Below are 19,138 nucleotides of genomic sequence, written 5' to 3'. Positions count from 1 at the left end.
GTAAATAAAAACAAGTGACAGGCCCTTTTCGGGAGATCATAACAGCCTGCACCACCCATTACCCCTGCCAGCGCTGCCAGTGATAGTACCAGCACAACTACATACAATCTCAGTACTAAAAGTGATACAATTCAGACTATTTTTACTATGAGAGCGGGGTCTGAAAGACAACTCGGCTTTACGTTTCTTGGATGGTAATTGATTTATCATGTTGTGGTGCTCAGTACAGGGTTTTGCTCACAGAACTCATAAAGATAAAAGCTTTGCTGAACTTTCACCCAAGAATCCGATCAGGCGGAGCCACTGCCTTTCCCAGGAATACATCTGACAAGAAGTTAAATTCGATCAAAGGAAAGTACGGTGGTGCAACTTAAAAAATGCAATCTGTTGCATAAAGTTCAAAATGAAAAAGCATTGACCAAATCGATAGGACTGGCTTTTGTGTAGCCTATGTACAATATACATGTAAACAGGGGTACAGAAGAACATATATGCACACCTTTACGAACAGATCACATAAAAGAATAAACGTGTTTTATGTAATTGTTTATTTACTATGACATTTTCTAATATACAACAATTGACACAAAAAGTACAGGCACAGACACAATCTCACGCAACACACATACAAACACAGTCACAGTAAACACATTGACCCTCATACATGGAAGGACTGATCGGGACAGTTAAGTAGAATGATTTATGGAATGATTTATGGACAGAATGAAAAGAGATACATAACAATAACACATACCAATGTGCCCAAACCAACAGACCAACAGGCACTTATACACACAGACCACTAAAACGTAGGTGTCCATGCACAAAGATAAACAGACAAACAAAATCCATGCATGCAGCCGGGAGGTTTGGAGGCATCCTGAACACAGACTAGATGGCATATAGGCATCCATGTACACACACCAGTGCGCAGAAAGGTGTCCATGCACACAATGACTTGATTTAACAAAGAGAATAAACAAGCAACATTGGAAAAGCCCGTGGGTCTTGCCTTTGGGATCTCTTGCCTTTGCCAATATATTTTACCCATGCTGTACAGCATTACGATGAGGTGCACCATGGCTAAATAAAAAGAAAATCCTACCACTTCATTTGCTGGGGCACGTGTTTTTTTTTGGAGGCAGGTCCTAATTCACAAATAGTACCAGCTCATGCACTTGCATTCTCTGGGCAGTCCTTCATACATATAGGAGCAGGCAGCACTTAATCTCTAGTCTAATATGCATTGGCTACCTTGAGCCACATGAGTATAGGTAGAGCCTGAGGGTGTCAGCAGGTCTCCACCCCTACACCCACGTCACCTATAGGAGAGGTATTGATATGCATGGACTTTAAAGGGTCAATTGATGTCATTTTATTGAATTACACTTCTACCCCAAAATTTGGAGCAGAAATGTTATTATGTATTCACTTTCTGGCCTACTTGAGCACTGCAGTCCACAAGGCCTGTAAGTATAGCAAGGGATATTACTTTCCCCAGTGAGCATTGCATATTACTGCACACTTCTGTGTCAGCATTGCTGTGAACACTTTAAAAATAGAAGTGCACTCGAGAGCTCATCAATGTGTTATATAGTGATGCACAGTTTTGCCTTTAGTCGCCGACGCATCAATGGGTTTGTGCCTCTTATTTTCTTGTAGTGGCGGGGTATGCCATTCCTCAAGTCAGACTTTCTCTTTATGATACATGATAACAGTGTCAATGTTTAATAAAGTGTTTGGGAAAAGGAGTCGGTGAGGGAAGTGCTCAACGTCATATTAAAAGGAAATTAAACCACATCAATCCATTTTTTTGTTTTATCCGTGTTTTTGTTATTAAAGTAATTATGAGTGTACCATGTGATTTCTAATCGAAACGTACGGAATGGAAATTTGAATATCATAGCGCGACTGTCCTGGCTTAGAGAGCACGATGAAAGAAAATTGCTCTGAAAGGTCAATGAAATAATTTAGTGGGTGACGTCCGTCCTTCAACTCATGGGCCCTGGTGCACTTTCATCGTCCTCATTAATGATAGCCATGCCCTTCGGTAGTGGGTATTTACCATTGCTCCAAGTAGGACTGAAGTCGGAAAATGCTACCTGTAGCAGGCACACATTCTAAACATACCTTTTCGAACCAGCAATACAGCGAGGTCTGGATTTGCCTAGGCTCAGCCTAAGACTACGTGTACATTTCATACTAATGACTCCTGCCGAACTAAAAGCAAATGGTAAACCTACGGGCCTTTAAAGTTAACCCCAGAGAGCCCGACTTCATCACCGAGCGGGAGCTGGTGCTGGTGCTAGCATACGCCTACCACACCCTTGACTTTCATTCGCAGTCACAGACAGTGTAACGCCATTCCCCACGCTCCAGTCCAACATTTAAAAAAAAAACAGCGTTGCTTCTTACTGATTACTGGTGGTGGTGGTGGTCTGTGGCCGGGCACTGGCCGGCCTGCCTTTATTCAATATGCGGCCCAGGTCTGCTGCTGTCTTCAATCCACGGTGGGCTAACCAACTGCCTGTAAACAGCTGAGTGATGGCGAGGACGTGCATGTGCGTCCTCGTGTGCCGGGGCGTGGCATACTGAAAAAAATACACGCACACGTTGCCTGCCACACAGCACAGCCCTACCCCCACATAACCAAATCCAGTCCCCTGCCCAATCAGTGTCCTGTGCCCGCAGTCCACCCATTGACATCAACACCATCCGCCACGGCGCTGCCGCGCCTAAAACAAATTTGAAATGCGTCATCTGCATCATTGCAAGATTTAATTGAGTCGAACCATACAGACTAGCGCTGAAGTCAGTAATATGAACAAATAACATTATATAAGTGATGCGCGCCACTCGCCGAGTCTGTGGTAATTTAATTTTATATACATTACTGACTGACATTCACATTGCCCTGTTATGTAGACCCGGCCCTATCAAATAAGTGCCGGTGCTAAGCACCGGAAAGCACCGGCACAAATTAAGCTCTGCTTTTAGTCTCACAGGACTCATTTAAATACTTAGGTATTCACATCATGACAGACACAGCTGATTTTTTCTCCAGGAACCTGTCGTTCCCCCTGAAACGCTTGAAGAGAGACGTGAAACATTGGGAGTCCCTTCCTTTGGCACTGCTGGGGAGGGCCGCATTGTTTAAAATGATGGCCGTACCTCGGTTTTTGTACGCCCTCGAAAACACGCCGTTTCCAGTACCACCAACATACTTCAAACAAATAGCTGCGCAGGGTTCCACGCTACTCTGTGGAAACAGGCCAGCATGAATAGCCCAAGCAAAATTGCACCGAGGCTGGTATGATGGAGAAATAGCGCTCCCTAACATCCAGATGTATTAATGGGCGGCGCACCTCAAAATCGTCAATCAATGGATACACACCTCGCAGGCAGACCCCGCATACAGGGCAGATAAGGCTCAATTGGGAACAGGAAATATGCTCACAGTCCTGTATAACAAAGGGCAAGCAATGAAGCTGATGGGCCCCAGAACACATACAGCCATGCTAAGGCACACAGCGCAGACACGGATGGGGTGGAAGGGGGTCATTACCAAACTCACCCCTCTCTGGGACACTAAATAGCAAAGGCTTTGATCAATGGGACAATATAGGTATTTCCATGGTGGGAGATTTATGGGACAGGGGGAACGTGCTGCTATTTGACCAGCTCAGGCAACAATATGACCTAGGCCCAACAGAGACTTTCTGCTACACGCATATATGTCACGCACTACTGGCGGTATTACCGCAGGATACTGAAGTCCCTGAGGCATCCCCACTGGAAGATCGACTGCTTACAGATCACATGCCGAAGCGCGCCACGTCCTTCAAATATCGCAAACTAATTAATAAATGCCAGACCCTACAGTCTCACTAAGAAATAGATGGGCGATAGACGTGGGAGACATGGATGAAACATAATGGCAGGAGCCCCTGGCCTCACCCAAGGAAGTAGGAATACCCGCAAGGCTTAGACTGGTGCAACTAAAGAGCTTACACCGCACATATCATACCAGAACCACACTGCATAAAATGGGTAGGGCACAGCATCCATATTGCCTCAGGGGGTGTGGGGAGGAGGGATCCTTTTTTCACACGTTGTGGGATTGCTCAGCAATAGCAGAATATTGGCGGGCGATACTACGAACAATATCACAGACAATGGGACTGTGTCGCTTCTGCCAGAACCGCGCAGATGCCTCTTAAACGTGTGGGAACCCGAATGATCTTGCGCGTCCTGGGAAAACATGGGTCACGCTGGGGCTCATAGTAGCGAAATGCAACATAGGGCAAAAATGGGGGGCGGTGGAACTGCCTTCGCTGGCGACCTCGTGTAGGGATATGGACCTTAATATGCTAGCGGAAAGGACAGTGCCCATAAATCGGAAGTGCCCTCGGAAATGGACTAAAATATAGGAGGCATGGAATGCATTCCAGGGAGACATATGTGATACGATACCTGATTCTGAAGTGGACAGTTCAGATGAGGAGCCTGGGGATGAGTAAGGGGACCGTGATGAGTGAACTGCCTAAGGTTTTGATTGATGATGGCCAGTCTAATGGGGGGTTGAACAGGGGTATGTATCAATGGTTCTGCGAATTAACTGTGACATATGATTATAAACTTCATGTTATTCTTGGCGATGTTCTGAATAAAAACAATAAAAACAGATTAAAAAAAAAAAAGTCAGGTCTAGGGGGCTTTCTTCAGGACCCGTAAAAGGTTCTTGCTGGCACTATTTGTGCAGCAATCATGAATGGTTTGTTATTTTTCCACTCTAACAGAAATAGGTCAGTAGTACCTGTAATCAAAAACACCTACGTGCGTGTATGAGGGTTTTTATGAAAGGCACCAATAACCATGGCAATGTAGTTACAAGTGATCTATTCCCCTTTTTATATTTGTATACCTGATAGGTGTCTTATGGGAAAATTTAAGCTCAGCACATGAGTCCCCAGTTGGTTACGGTGACAAGTCAGTGATAAAAGCTAGAGGTTTGATTGGTTCACTAGGAAAAATATTTCTGATGCCATCGATCTAATCTGTTTATTAGGAAACTTATGATAAATGTTCACGGCCTGTCATATTGATTGTTGAAAGCATATTAAATTCAATAGGCATTTAAGGGGCTAATATTATTTCTCTGTATTTAAGCCTACATATAGGTATTTTGTAAAATGAAATGTCAAAGACTAACTTGCAGGGAGGATTTTGGTGTTGGTTACTCCCTCTGACAGGCTTTAGGGGGAAAAGATTTACACTGCAATCGTTCTTGCTACTATTAATTGTCTGCAAGGATCTTGAATTAAAAAAGAATTAAATATTACTTACATCCACATCCACATATATTTATCTACATTATCTATCTATATTTTTCGAAATGGGGTATTCTAATTGGCAGTGTTATGCACCCTGTCCAAGTAGGGACCCTCACTCTAGTCAAGGTAAGGGTGTTACACACCTAACACAACCCCTGCTCAACCCCTTGGTAGCTGGGCACAAGCAGTCAGGCTTATCTCGGTAGCAATATGTAAAGTATTAGTACATACACAAACAGTAACACAGTGAAAACACCACAAAATGAGTTTACACAAATAGCCAATATTCATCGGAATAAAAACAAGTCTAAAACGACAAAAATCCAACATACACAAGTAAATCACTTTTTAAAGGTTAAGCAAATTCAGACCATAGAAATCTATTGATGCGTCACTTTTAGCAAAAAGTACCTGGGATGCATCAAACTTCAAAAACGAAAATAGGCGGTGGGAGGTGCGGTGCCAGAAAAACAAAGCAATACGTCGGTTCCTTACTCCGAAGGGAGGTGGTGCGTTGGTTATTTACTGCCAGTGAAGGTGATGCGTCGGTGCCTTAATGCTACGCCAGATAGGTGATGAGTTGGTTCCTTACTGTCAGAGGAGGTGATGCATCGGTTCCTTACTGGAAGGGAAGATGATGCGTCAATCTCTGGAGACATGGCCTCGGTTCCTTACTGCAGGGCAACATTGATGAAGAGATAGTGCTGAAGTACGATGCTGCAAAAATCTAGACACGCTGTGTCGATGCATAGGGGGCAAAGCAGGCACTGCGTTGATTTCACAGAGGGAAAGCAGGCATTGTGGCGATTGTTCCGCTGCCAAGCAGGGGCTGCGTCAGTCGGAACGGTGCCACAGATGTTGGTGACACAATGTTCGTGACTCAGGCTGCGGTGATTTTTCAGCTGCACAGCGGTGATGTGTTGATTTTTCAGCTGCATTGCAGTGCTGTGTCAAGAAAAAGGGCGCTGAGAGTCAATGCACGGATTTCCTCACTAGTTTGCACTTCCAAGGGCCCCGGAATTGAATTTGGCACAACTTGACAAGTTAGGGCTTTCAGCAGAAGAGCCAAGGCACTGGTAGGAGAAGTCTTTGATGGCCCTGAGACTGTTTAACAGAATGCAAGCACACACAAGTCTTTGTAGACCTTGAAAGCAGGATTAAGATTGCAAAGTCCAGTCGTTTAACTCACAGGACAGAAGCAGCAACCAGCAGGCCAGCACAGCAAAGCAACAGGCAGAGAATCAGTCCTTCCTACATCATCCAGCTCTTCTTCCTGACAGAATGTCCTTTAGTCCAGAAGTATTTTGATTTGAGAGTGTCAGAGGTCCAATACTTATACCCCTTTCTGTCCTTGAAATATACAAACTTCAAAGGAAAGTCTTTGTAGTGCACAAGACCCTGCCTTTTCCTGACCTGGCTCCAGATACACTACAGAGGGAGGGAGACAGCTTTGTGTGTATAATGGCAGAGCTGTATTCAGTTGTCAGTGACAACTCCTCCTAACACTTTATCTCATGAAGGCCCATCAGCCTGGTGATGGCCAATGAGGATATGCAAGGCTCACCTCCGCTCCTTCTGTGTGACTGTCTAGAATGAATGCAGAAGAGCCCAACTGCCATCCTAACCCAGACGTGGATTCTACAGACAGGCAGAGGCACAGAATGGTTAAGAAAGAAAATGCTCACTTTCTAAAAGTGACATTTTCAACCACGCATTTTGAAAGCTAACTTCACCAAAAGAAATTAGCAGCATTTCACTATTCAGCAGTTTGGGCTGTAGCCGTGTCTAATCGTCCTATAGAAAATAACATGGGGAAAACAAGTTTTGGGACCCCCCCTTTTTTCTCAGCCCCCACTTGACGAATCCCCCCAAAACTTTCAGGGAAGGAGCAGAGCGAAGCGGGCCATCTTGTTTGGGAAATTTGCGAAGATTCATCAACCAGCGCCAAAGTTATTCCCAATAGAATGTTGCGGAAACTAGGTCCTAACTATATATACCTACAGGCGACCGCCAGTAGGTAATATATATATATATATATATATGTATGTATGTATGTATATGTGTGTGTGTGTGTGGTGTGTGTGTGTGTATGTATATATATATATATATTTATATATTCACTGAAAAAACATAGGTTTCAGGCCTTATATAGTTAGGAATTAGCATTTAAAAAACCTTTAAAATTCGGGGTGTTATAGTTAGCTGGACATTTCACTCGTACAAAACCATCGAACTTGCTCCTATATAGTTAGTTGTACTAACTATATTTCGCGCACCCGCAATCCACTGCTGATGATGTCACATATTACATCATTCATGACATGGTCTGTGATATCACTGATGACATCTCAAATCTTCAAAGGTTTTTTTAATGCTAATTCCTAACTATATAAGACCTGAAAGCCCACCAGGAATCTCCAGTATGCGCCAGGGGACTGCATTGCAGAGAGGTGTAATGAAGCCACGTCCCTTTTTACACCTCTCTGCAACGCAGCCCCCGGACGTGTTTGCAGAGGAGGAACTAATTCCCCTTGCATACTGAGGGTCCCTGGGGGCCAACTAGCCCACCTAGAACCTGCAGTATGCGCCAGGGGGCTGCATTGCAGAGAGGTGTAATGAGGCCACACCCTTTTTACACCTCTCTGCAACGCAGCCACCGTGCATGTTTGAAGAGGGAGAACTAATTCCCCTTGCATACTGGGTATATATATATATATATATATATATTCACTGAAAAAACCATAGGTTTCAGCCACGTTATAGTTAGGAATTAGCATTTAAAAAACCTTAGAAGTTCACTGAAAAAAACATAGGTTTATGCCACGTTATAGTTAGGAATTAGCATTTAAAAAAATCATAGAAAATCACTGAAAAAACATAGGTTTCACACATGTTATAGTTAGCTGGACCTTTCACTCATACAAAACCATTGAAATGACCCTGTTACAGGTAGTTCAGCTAACTATAACTAGCGTGCCCGCAATGCACTGCTGATGACGTCACATAATCAATCAATCAATCAATCAAGGCATTTGTATAGCGCACTACTCACCCGGAGGGTCTCAAGGCGCTAGGGGAGAGGGGGTCCGCTACTGCTCGAACAGCCAGGTCTTGAGCTGCTTCCTGAAGGCGAGGTGGTCCTGGGTCAGGCGGATGTGGGTCGGGAGGGAGTTCCAAGTCTTGGCGGCGAGGTAGGAGAAGGACCTTCCCCCTGTGGTGGCTCTTCAGATGCGGGGGACGGCGGCGAGGGCTTGGCTGGTCGATCGAAGCTGGCGTTTGGGGGCGTAGATGTTGAGGCGGCTGTTGAGGTATCCTGGGCCTTGGTTGTGCTGGGCTTTGTGTGCGTGGTTGAGGAGACGGAAGGTGATTCGCTTGTTGACCGGGAGCCAGTGCAGGTCTCTCAGGTGTCCGGAGATGTGGCTGCGGCGGGGGATGTCCAGGATGAGTCGTGCTGAGGAGTTCTGGATCCGCTGGAGTCTCTTCTGGAGTTTGGCGGTGGTTCCGGCGTAGAGGGAGCTGCCGTAGTCCAGTCGGCTCGTGACGAGGCCCTGGGTGACCGTCTTCCTGGTCTCGGTGGGGATCCACCGGAAGATCTTGCGTAGCATGCGTAGGATATTGAAGCACGACGAGGAGACGGCGTTGGCTTGTCTGGTCATGGAGAGGGAGGAGTCCAGGATGAAGCCCAGGTTGCGTGCGTGGTCTGTTGGTTTGGGTGCGCTGCCTAGGGCGGGGGGCCACCAGGAGTCATCCCAGGCGGAGGGTGAGGATCCCAAGATGAGGACTTCCGTCTTGTCAGAGTTCAGTTTCAGGCGGCTGTTCTTCATCCATTCGGCTACCTCTTTCATCCCTTCGTGTAGGTTGGCTCTGGCGGTGGCAGGGTCGTTGGTGAGGGAGAGGATCAGCTGGGTGTCGTCGGTGTAGGAGATGATGTTGAGGTTGTGCTGGCGTGCGATGGCTGCGAGGGGACTCATGTACACGTTGAAGAGGGTTGGGCTGAGCGAGGAGCCTTGAGGAACGCCGCAGATGACTTCGGTGGCTTCTGATCTAAACGGGGGAGGCGGACTCTCTGTGTCCTTCCGGCGAGGAAGGAGGTGATCCACTCCAGTGCCTTCTCCTGGATTCCGACTTTGCTGAGGCGCTGTACTAGGGTGCGGTGGCAGACAGTGTCGAAGGCCGCGGAGAGGTCTAGGAGGATGAGGGCCGCTGTTTCTCCATTGTCGAGCAGGGCTCGGATGTCATCGGTTGCTGCGATCATATTACATCACTCATGACCTGGTCAGTGACATCACTCGTGACATCAATGATGACATCTGAAATGACATCACTGATGACATCTACCAATTAATGTGTGTATTTCTGAAAAATAAATATTTTTTATAAACAAGGCAACTGGCAGACACTGAGTCATGATGGAGAAACCAATCCAGGAGCCCACCTCGTATGTGTAATTCGGACAAGAAACGAGCAAGAAGAGCCAGGTGAAGGGGTTCTTGGTGGGGAACGGAATCTTCCTTGTCTTGGAACCAGCTGGACGTAGGTTCCGAAGGGCAATGTGAATGGAAAAATTTCCCAATTGGCAAATCAGGAATATATTAACTGCAATTTTGATCTGCTGCTCACCAAAAAGTGGTGGAGTGTACAGGGGGTGGTTTATGTAATATGCCATCCAAGCCGTGAATCCCCAGTAGTATGTACAGTTCTTGAATATGTTACGTAGTGGCATGGTGCCATGAGAAAATCGATGGACAAATAAGGTTTCTAGAAGTCGTTTGACGTAGTGGAAAGAGTGGCAGATGCAAGCAAGGTGGACCACCGAATGTTGGCTTGATATGAAGTCGTACTTTGGGCCATAGATAAATGGAACTCGGAAGTAGAAAAGTAAGTAGATGAGCAAGGGACCAGCATACTCAGTCAGAAAAACCGTCACCCAGCTAATCTGCGCCCCTAGGTCTCTGAAGTATAGGGTAGCGGTGGTCCCCACAGGCAGGTTCTGCAGAATGTCCTCATCCTTCAACGATCTTCCCTTGGGGTCGAGCCGCAGAGACTGGTGTGCCACATACCACTGAGGATAGGATTTAGTGAACATATTTTTAATCTCTGCAATGGTGGCATTTGGCTCAACCTTGTCCAGGAAGCACAGCTTCTCCCGGGTCTTCCCATCCAGAATCTCCACCTCGTAGTGTTTCATTTCTGCAGTCGCCGCCTCGCGGAAACTACGTCACGACCGAATCCGTTCCTACCGATCTGGGCAAAAGGAAAGCACCGCAGCTACCTAAAGGAGTTCCGTGACTACCCGCCTCTGCGCTCTCCCATCGTCCCATTCCTGTTGTAAAGTGGCTGCTGCTCAGAGTGGCTGCTGATTATCTGTTTCAGCCCAGCATAGCCAGTTACTGCTAAGAATGCTTGGCAGAGAAGGGATTTGTGGACACTGATCCCTGCTGCCAAAACTGTGAAATGAAGGCACTAGAATGAAAGCGGTTTGGATAGTCGTCCTCGAAGCGGCGGATGCACAGCAACTTGCCTTTAGTGCCCCTCTTACAAGCAGAACACTCAAGCTCAAATTGTCGAACTCTGGAATCCAATGCTTTCTGCTCCCATGTACACCCTGCCCACCTCAAACCACCATAGCATGCCTACAACATGGCGCTCACATTTCATACATTCAGAGCAATCTGTTCACTTTGATGTTGACCCTAGGCAAATATACAGCTAGCATTGTGACTGGGGGGAAGCAATGTGTGAAATAATTCAGAATGTTGTCAACCTGTAACACCAGGAACATAATCATGAAATACATTCATGCTGAGGAAAAAAAAAAAAAAATATATATATATTTTTTATATATGTATATCTAAAGGTCGATGGAAGAATAAATGGGTAAATAAGTGTCTAAATGGATGTTTTTTTTTGTAAAATTGATTGTATAACTCACTTATTAAGTGTATCTTAGTGAATACATGTATTAGCGAGAAATGTTTAAATATGTAAATATCTGTATCAGTGTCTCCCTTTGTGTATAAGTGGCTGCATGGGTTGGTGAGTAGCTACATGAGTGTCTATATGGGTTATTAGTTGGTTTGTAGAGTATCAGAATGAGTGTCTGTATGGTTTGATGGGGGGTATTACTTAGCGCACAGATGCATGAATGACTGACTCACTGTTTGTATGTGTTTTGAAGACAGCATGTGTGCAGGACTGTATGGGTGGATGAGTGTGTGTATGGGTGTGTTAGTGAGTGAATGACTGTCTCAATATTACCTTTATGAGTAACTACATATTTTTTAAGCTAGTATATGTGAGTATTGATATATATATAAGTGAGTATATGTGAGAGTGAGAGATTGGATGAGTACCTGTATAAATGTAATGTAAAATGTATATTGATACTTGTATAGCACACTACTCACCCGCAAGGGTCTCAAGGCGCTTGTACGAATACCGCTGTGGAACCCATCCTGGCTTTCCCAGGGTGGAGGCCAGGCATCCTTAACGTTGTGGGGGCCGTTGTGGAGATTAAGCAAGCTATTGCCCATAGTTGCAGAGTGGGACTCTATGATTGGAATAGGCACTGAGGCGATAATTATCAGGTCCGTGGAATTCTGAGCCCAAGACCCGCCGAGGCGGGGAATTGAACCCTGGTCCCGGGCTAGACCTCTGCATCAGGGTATGCCGCTCTAACCATTGAGCCACACTTCTCAACAATAAGTATGTGTTTTCTATAAGTGATTGTTTAAGAGAGTAAGTATGTGTTCGTTTCTGTAGAAGTAAGTGTAGTGGTGTGTGTATAGCTGTATTTGCAAGTAAATGGATGTTTATTTGCATGTGTGAGTATGTGTGTGAGTAACTCTATGGATGAGTATAGGTGTGTTACAGGATGTATAGGTGTATGTGTACATATGATGAGTGAAAACATGAATGAGTGACTATATAGAACTGTTGGTGAATGAGTGGATGTGTATGTAGATGTTGGAATTACTGAATAGGTTGTTGTAACTGGTATTGGTATCTAAATTTTTTGGAAATTTTTTGTTTCTATTTTTGAATGTGTGTATCAAAGGTTATATTAGAGTGAGAGGAGGTCTGCCACTCTTTCACAAGGATGATGTCATCAGTGATGTCATCAGTTATGTCATTTGAGATGTAATCAGTGATGTCACTGACCAGTTCATGAGTGATGTAATATGTGACGTCATCAGCAGTGCATTGCGGGCTCGTGAATTATAGTTAGCTGAACTAACTATAACGGGGGAATTTCAATTGTTTTGTATGAGTGAAATGTCCATCTAACCGAAACATGTGTGAAACCTTTGGTTTTTTCAGTGAATTTCTAAGGTTTTTTAAATGCTAATTCCTAACTATAACGTGGCTGAAACCTATTGTTTTTTTCAGTAAATTTCTAAGATTTTTTAAATGCTAATTCCTAACTATAACGTGGCTGAAACCTATGGTTTTTTCTGTGAATTTCAAAGGTTTTGTAAATGATAATTTTTAAATGTATTAATTGTTATATTTTTTTAATACTGATTTACTACATTGTTTTAAATTATTTATTTTTAGATATTTTTTTAATTACATTTCGTGTTTTAATATAAATTGAAAAAAAATGTTTTTAAAAATATTGAAATTGTGGGGCGTGGCTACGCAAGCGGTGATGGCGGTCGCAGCTTGCTAGAGCTCCCGCCGGCCCGCCATTGATCCGACGACTTATCCTGGTCCCCGAGCCCGAGACCCGCAACCAAAACGGGGCTAAGCTTACCGGGTGCGCCAGCGACCATCCGGTGTGTTCAGTGGCGATCTCGCGCTCCCGAGCGGAGCTAGGCAGCGGGGTGAGAGGTGCGGCCTAGTGGACTGCAGAGCAGCCGGGGCCTCGATTTTGGAGCAGCTGTGGCGTGCATCGTGGCCCGGGGACGGCCGCAGCGTCCGCTTGCACTAAGGCCAAGTGACTGCTGGCGATCTTTCTCCTGGGGCCTGGCTGGGCCTGAAAGAGGTGTGGACGCGGCGAGCGGACCGGAGCAGCTGAGGCAGCCTGGTGGACCGGGCACAGCCGGGACCTCGATTTTCGCGGCCGGCAGCGTCAGAGGGGGACGGACGCCCTGGTGATCCTGATCGGCAGTGGGCGTACAGAGGCAAATCTTCGGACCGACTGGCAGCAGCAGTGAGTAGAGGCCCTCCCCCGGCCCCCCCCATCCCCCCCCGGGCCCGCAGACCAGAGGGGACATCGGCGCGAGACGCAGTGGGCCCACGCACCATCTGGAGGGGCGATACTGGTCACTGAGGGCCCTGACCATCGGCGGTTGGGGGGGCAGCGTTTGGGGGCAGTGGCTGAAGTCCGCCCGGCACTATACCCAACACTGGGTCATCCCGAAGCGACTTGTCTGAGACTCCCCCCCCTCCCGGGGGCCGGCGACCATCAGGTGGCCCTAACGACTTTGCAATCATGACCAGGGGGGGTAGCAGCTCCACTAAGCAAGTGACAATCGACAAATTCACGGGGCCTGGTGGGGGCCCTGGGCAATCAGGGGGTGGCCCGCCTGGAGGGGGGCCGGACAATGCAGCCCTTATGGCGGCCATAACCCAGTCAAGGGACATGCTGGATGCCAAAATAGGGGCGGTTGGCGCAGATGTGACCCTGCCGCGCCAGGACCTGAGGAACGCCGTGGCGCGAATCACGGAGGCCGAATCTAGGGTGTCCGTGGTGGAAGACGACGTGAATACCCTTAAAAAGAAAATGGCGGCGATGGAAACTGCACAGCGGATCACAGCGCTCCGCGTGGAAGATGCCGAAGGGCGGGCACGCCGCAACAACCTCCGCTTCCTTGGATTTCCGGAGCGCTGTGAGAAGGGTGGCATGGAACAATTCCTCACACAGTGGCTGGAATCATGGATGCCCCCAGGGTCGCTATCTACATGCTTTATTGTTGAAAGAGCACACCGCGCCCTGACGCAAAAACCACCTGAGGACGAGCGACCTAGGGCGGTAATCGCTCGGCTGCTGAACTACCACGACAGGGACGCCATACTGAGGGAAGCTAGAAATAAGGAAACCCTCCTCCATGAAAATCAAAAGATCTTGGTCTTCCCTGACTATACCAAACTCGTCCAGCAGCAGCGCCATTCTTTCATGGCCGCCAAGGCAAAGTTGAGAGGCCTTAAGCTACAATATTCCTTGCTGTACCCGGCGCGCCTGAGGGTGATCTTCCAATCCCGGACACTGTTCTTTGATACACCGGAGGACCTTTTCAGATGGACAGATGAAACGGTGCAGGTCAGACCGAATTCTCAACCAGGGCTCAACCCAGGCTCCCCTGAGGGCTCGCCTCGGGCACAAAGAGACCGGACGTCAAGGCACGGACGGAACAAACGCTCCAAATCACGCAAGCGCGCAGCCTCGGCCGATGGCACACAGGACACTGGTAGAACCGAGGACTCAGAACAATCTGGCACGGATCACTGAAGATTCCGGGGCCTCGGCTCCCTCTTCTGCTGTTAATGCTGTGAATCCTGGCTGGGTGCACCTGGTCGCCTGAGACCCGCTGTATCACTGACTGTATCGCAGCCTTGTGACAATACTGCTTATGTCTACTGAGCGTGGATAGGGTTGTGGGGTGGGGGTTCGGGGACTACATGACAGTGGCTACCACTCTCCCGTTCGAGAGAGGGACACTGAGGGAGGGGGGGTGAGTTCGCTGTTCCTTTTTGGGATGTTGGGATCCATTGGTATGGGTGGGCCCGGGCCCTCTGTTTTGGTCTCGGGACTACCCATGCCGCGACAGGTACTTCATAGTTCATTGAGGTATAGGGTGGGGGGAGGCAGGGGATGGGCGGTCAGGGTTGTGGCTGCTGAGTTGGGGTTGGGAACTGTTGGGGATTGTGGGACTAGGGGATTGGTGGTTTTTTCTGGGGTAGATAGTAAAATGCATGTGTGTGTCGTAATGATGGTCCGTGTGACGTAGGGTGGGTGGCGCTGGAATGGGGGGCTCGCGTGGTGGACTCCAATGGACTATGGCTGAATCGACTCGTCGACTCCCTGAAGACTCTATGCGGGTGATTACGTGGAATGTCAGGGGTTTATTAGACAAAATTAAACGTGGGGCAGTGTTACGGTGGGGGAAAAAGGAAGCGGCAGATGTGTTATTGCTTCAAGAAACTCACATGATGGGCACAAAGGCACTGGGCCTGCAGAGGTTTGGTTATCAGCAGGTTTTCCATGCGGGGTTTTCCAGGGGATCCAGGGGAGTGGCCATATTGATACACCGCAGGGTAGCATACGTCCATGAGAAGCAATGGGTGGATCCCCAGGGTCGTTACCTGTTTGTTAAAGGCATGGTGGGCACGGAACCGGTGGTGTTTGGGAGTGTATACCCCCCCCCCCCCTGCAGTGGGCCCTGGCTGAGAGGCTGTTCGCAGTGTGGGAAGACGTCTCCGGGTCAATGGCAGTAATTGGGGGAGACTGGAATGACGTGATGGATGTATGTGTGGATCGCCGGAGGCGTCTGGAGGTGACCGGAACCCCCCTCTTTCCCTTTCACCCACCAGATTGCATGCAATGAGTGAGGGGCTGTGCTGGGTGGATGCTTGGCGACATATGCACCCTGAAACCCGTGAGTATACCTATGTCTCAGCGGGACATGGGTCATCCTCACGCTTAGACTATGTGTTTCTACCTCGAGATTGCTTGAGTAGGGTGAAGAGCGCTGACATCTTGCCGAGAGGCCTATCCGACCACTCCCCCGTTTCAGTTAGAGTAGACCTCCTGCGAAAACGGCAGCCGTTCCGATGGAGGATGTCCTCGTGGCATCTACTACAACCGGCATATACTAAACATTTGCGAGAAACCATAGACCACTATTGGCGGGAGAACCTGATAGAGGGGGCTGACGTAGAAGTGGTGTGGGAGGCTATGAAACCTACCATACGGGGAGTAGATATCGCATGGTGCTCGGAGGCCCGTCGGCGGCGCCGGGAACAGACTGCGGAAGCGGCTGAGAGAGTAGTGACCCTAGAACAGGAACACCGCGAGGGTGGCGATGAGATCGGACTACGGCTGCTTCTGCAGGCACAGCAATCGTACGCGTCCCTATTGATAGATGAAGCCAGACAGGCGTGGCTGGCCACAACAAGTAGGGTGTATCAATGGGGGGATAAGTCGTGCTCAATGCTCCATAGATTATGCCAACACAACTTCCAGCCCCTCATGTTACCGGGTCTCACAGACAATAATGGGGAGGTCCTGACTGACCCTAACGAGTTGGCTGCGAGCTTCGCCACATACTTTAAAGCCCAATACGCCTCATGCGACCAATTGCCTGAGGGCGACTTAACCCGGTTTCTCGCAGAACTACCGCCTGTACAAGTGTCGGACGAGACCAAGAAGGCCTTAGATGCGCCCCTCACAGCGGAGGAGCTGGGAGACGCTCTGGGGCAACTCAATGCTGGTAAGGCTCCTGGTCCAAATGGCTACCCGTGTGAATTTTTAAAAAAATTTCATGTACAGCTGGGGCCACACTATCGCCGAGTTCTTGAGGTGGCACGGGCACAGGGCACACTGCCCCCCGACTGGCGCCATGCTGAAATAGTGGTCTTTCAGAAGCCTGGTAGACCCCCAGGTAGCCATGACTCGTATAGACCCATTTCCCTCATCAATATCGAGGCCAAAATATTGGCCAAGGCCCTAGCAAACCGCCTGGCTCCATATATCACAGACCTGGTCCCTTCGGATCAGGCAGGCTTCATGCCCCACAGGGCGACGCGACATAATATCCGACGGGCACAGGCGGCGATCGACGCTGTTGGAGCCTTAGGGGACCAGGCGGCGTTATTATTGGCCGACATCAACAAGGCCTTCGACTCGGTTAGCTGGTCGTACATATTTACACTACTATCTTGGCTCAACCTAGGCCCAACCTTCCGGTCATATATTAAACTACTCTATACGGACATCACAGCCTCGGTGCGCGTCGCTGGGGTGGTGTCGGAGACATTCCACATTGGCCGGGGGACTAGGCAGGGATGCCCCCTTTCCCCCTATCTCTTTGCCTTGGCCATGGAACCCCTGGCTGCCAGAGTGCGCAGTGATGCGCTGATACAGGGCTTTGTGTGGAATGCCACCCTGTCAGATAAGATTGCCCTATACGCGGACGATGTCCTCTTCTTCCTTACCGATTTGCAGCGCTCCGGCCCACGTGTACTGGAGGTCATGCAACTGTTTGGAGAGGTTTCGGGTCTATATCTAAATTTGCGTAAATCCACCCTATGGGTACTACCTGGAGGCACGGTGACGGATCCCTGGGCCTCGGAATTGCAAGTGGCCACGGCTGGTCTGAAATACCTCGGGGTGTTTCTCTCGAACTCGGCGGATACTGCTTGGGAACGTAATATACTGCCCGCATGGGAACGGGTCCAGACGGATGTCAAAATTTGGTCTCGAATGCCCCTATCGATCTTTGGCCGGTCTGCTATTTTTAAGATGGTTGCACTTCCGCGCCTACTTTACCAACTACAGAACCATCCACATCCTATCCCGCCCCAGTGGTTTCGGCAGGTTAACTCAGTGCTGGGCGGCTTCCTTTGGGCGGGAGGTGCTGCCAGAGTGGCGCTGCGCACATGCTTTTTGTCCACATACTGTGGGGGTTTGGCCACCTCGGATATACAGTCATACTACCAAGCCGCCCATCTCCTTGTTCTAAATGACTGGTGGTATGGTGACGGTGGGGATCCAGCCTATGCCCTAGAACGTGCATTGATGGGCGATAACTCGCTCCACACCATCCTATACTCACCTAGACTACGTCGGTCGCTGCCGAGGGTCACTAAACTTGTCTTTGCGATATGGCGACAGGCCTTGCGTCGCATGGGCTGGTGGGGCAGACTGACCGCGGAAACGCCACTGTGGCGCAACGGTTTACTACCCGAACTGTCTAAGTTATCAGGCTTTGATGGTTGGGACACTATAGGCATCTCGCAGCTAGGTCATGTGATGTCCGGGACGACTCTCAAGTCCTTTCAGGCCCTCAGTACCGAATTCGATATGCACCAATCTCAATTTTTCCGATATTTACAATTCCGGCATGCACTGACGCCCAGTATAACCAACCTTGACTCACTCCCTGAATTCAGCCCAATCGAAGCAAAGGTCTTCATGGGTGACCTTGGGGACAAGAAAGTATCACGCATTTACCAGACTATGGTCACCCATTGCTCCTCCACCCTTCTTCCGCTGAAGGCGACCTGGGAGGCAGATATCGGTCCGTTAGATGAAGATGATTGGCGGGAGGCCTTAGAATCTCCGAGGGGTGCGGCTATAGCGATACGGTTTCGGCTCATACAGTTCAAGATTCTTCATAGGGCCTACTACACCCGAGAGCGACTGTGGAAGGCGGGCCTGATTGGGTCCCCGGAGTGTCTGCCATGTGGGACAGAGGTGGGTACGTTGCTCCACACAGTATGGTCGTGCTCCAAACTGGTTGGCTTCTGGAGGGGTGAATGGGGCTGCCTGTCGGAGGTGCTGGGCTGGACCCTTCCCCGTACTCACCGTCTGGGTCTATTGCGCATCCTGGAAGGGGTTGGTGGTAATATATATAAGCGACACCTACTCCTCCTGGGGCTGGTGGTAGCCAAAAGAGACATGGCCCGAGCATGGAAGGACGTGAGGCCCCCCCCCTGACTGCATGGAAGGCTGGTATGGAGTTCTGTATGGGTCTAGAGAGACCAATCTTTGAGGCACGAGGATGCCCTCGTAAACATTTTAAAATATGGAAGAGGTGGGCAGACTACAGAGGCTTGTCACTAGACCCCCCGGCGGAACA

At 48.7% G+C, this 19,138-nt stretch overlaps 1 protein-coding gene and 1 pseudogene across 1 annotated transcript in view; both read right to left on the bottom strand.

Moving 5' to 3' along the window:
- Positions 1-19,138, bottom strand: part of LOC147728838 (uncharacterized) — a 1,063,528-nt gene that overhangs the window by 955,036 nt on the left and 89,354 nt on the right. The gene's annotated exons all lie outside the window — the stretch shown is intronic.
- LOC147728839 (very-long-chain enoyl-CoA reductase pseudogene) lies at positions 9,655-10,572 on the bottom strand (annotated as a pseudogene).

Source organism: Lissotriton vulgaris, chromosome 3_1, assembly GCF_964263255.1.
Source record: "Lissotriton vulgaris chromosome 3_1, aLisVul1.2, whole genome shotgun sequence".
NCBI lineage: Eukaryota > Metazoa > Chordata > Amphibia > Caudata > Salamandridae > Lissotriton > Lissotriton vulgaris.
The sequence above is the reverse complement of the archived record's forward strand: the minus strand, read 5'-3'. Positions and strand labels throughout refer to the sequence as shown.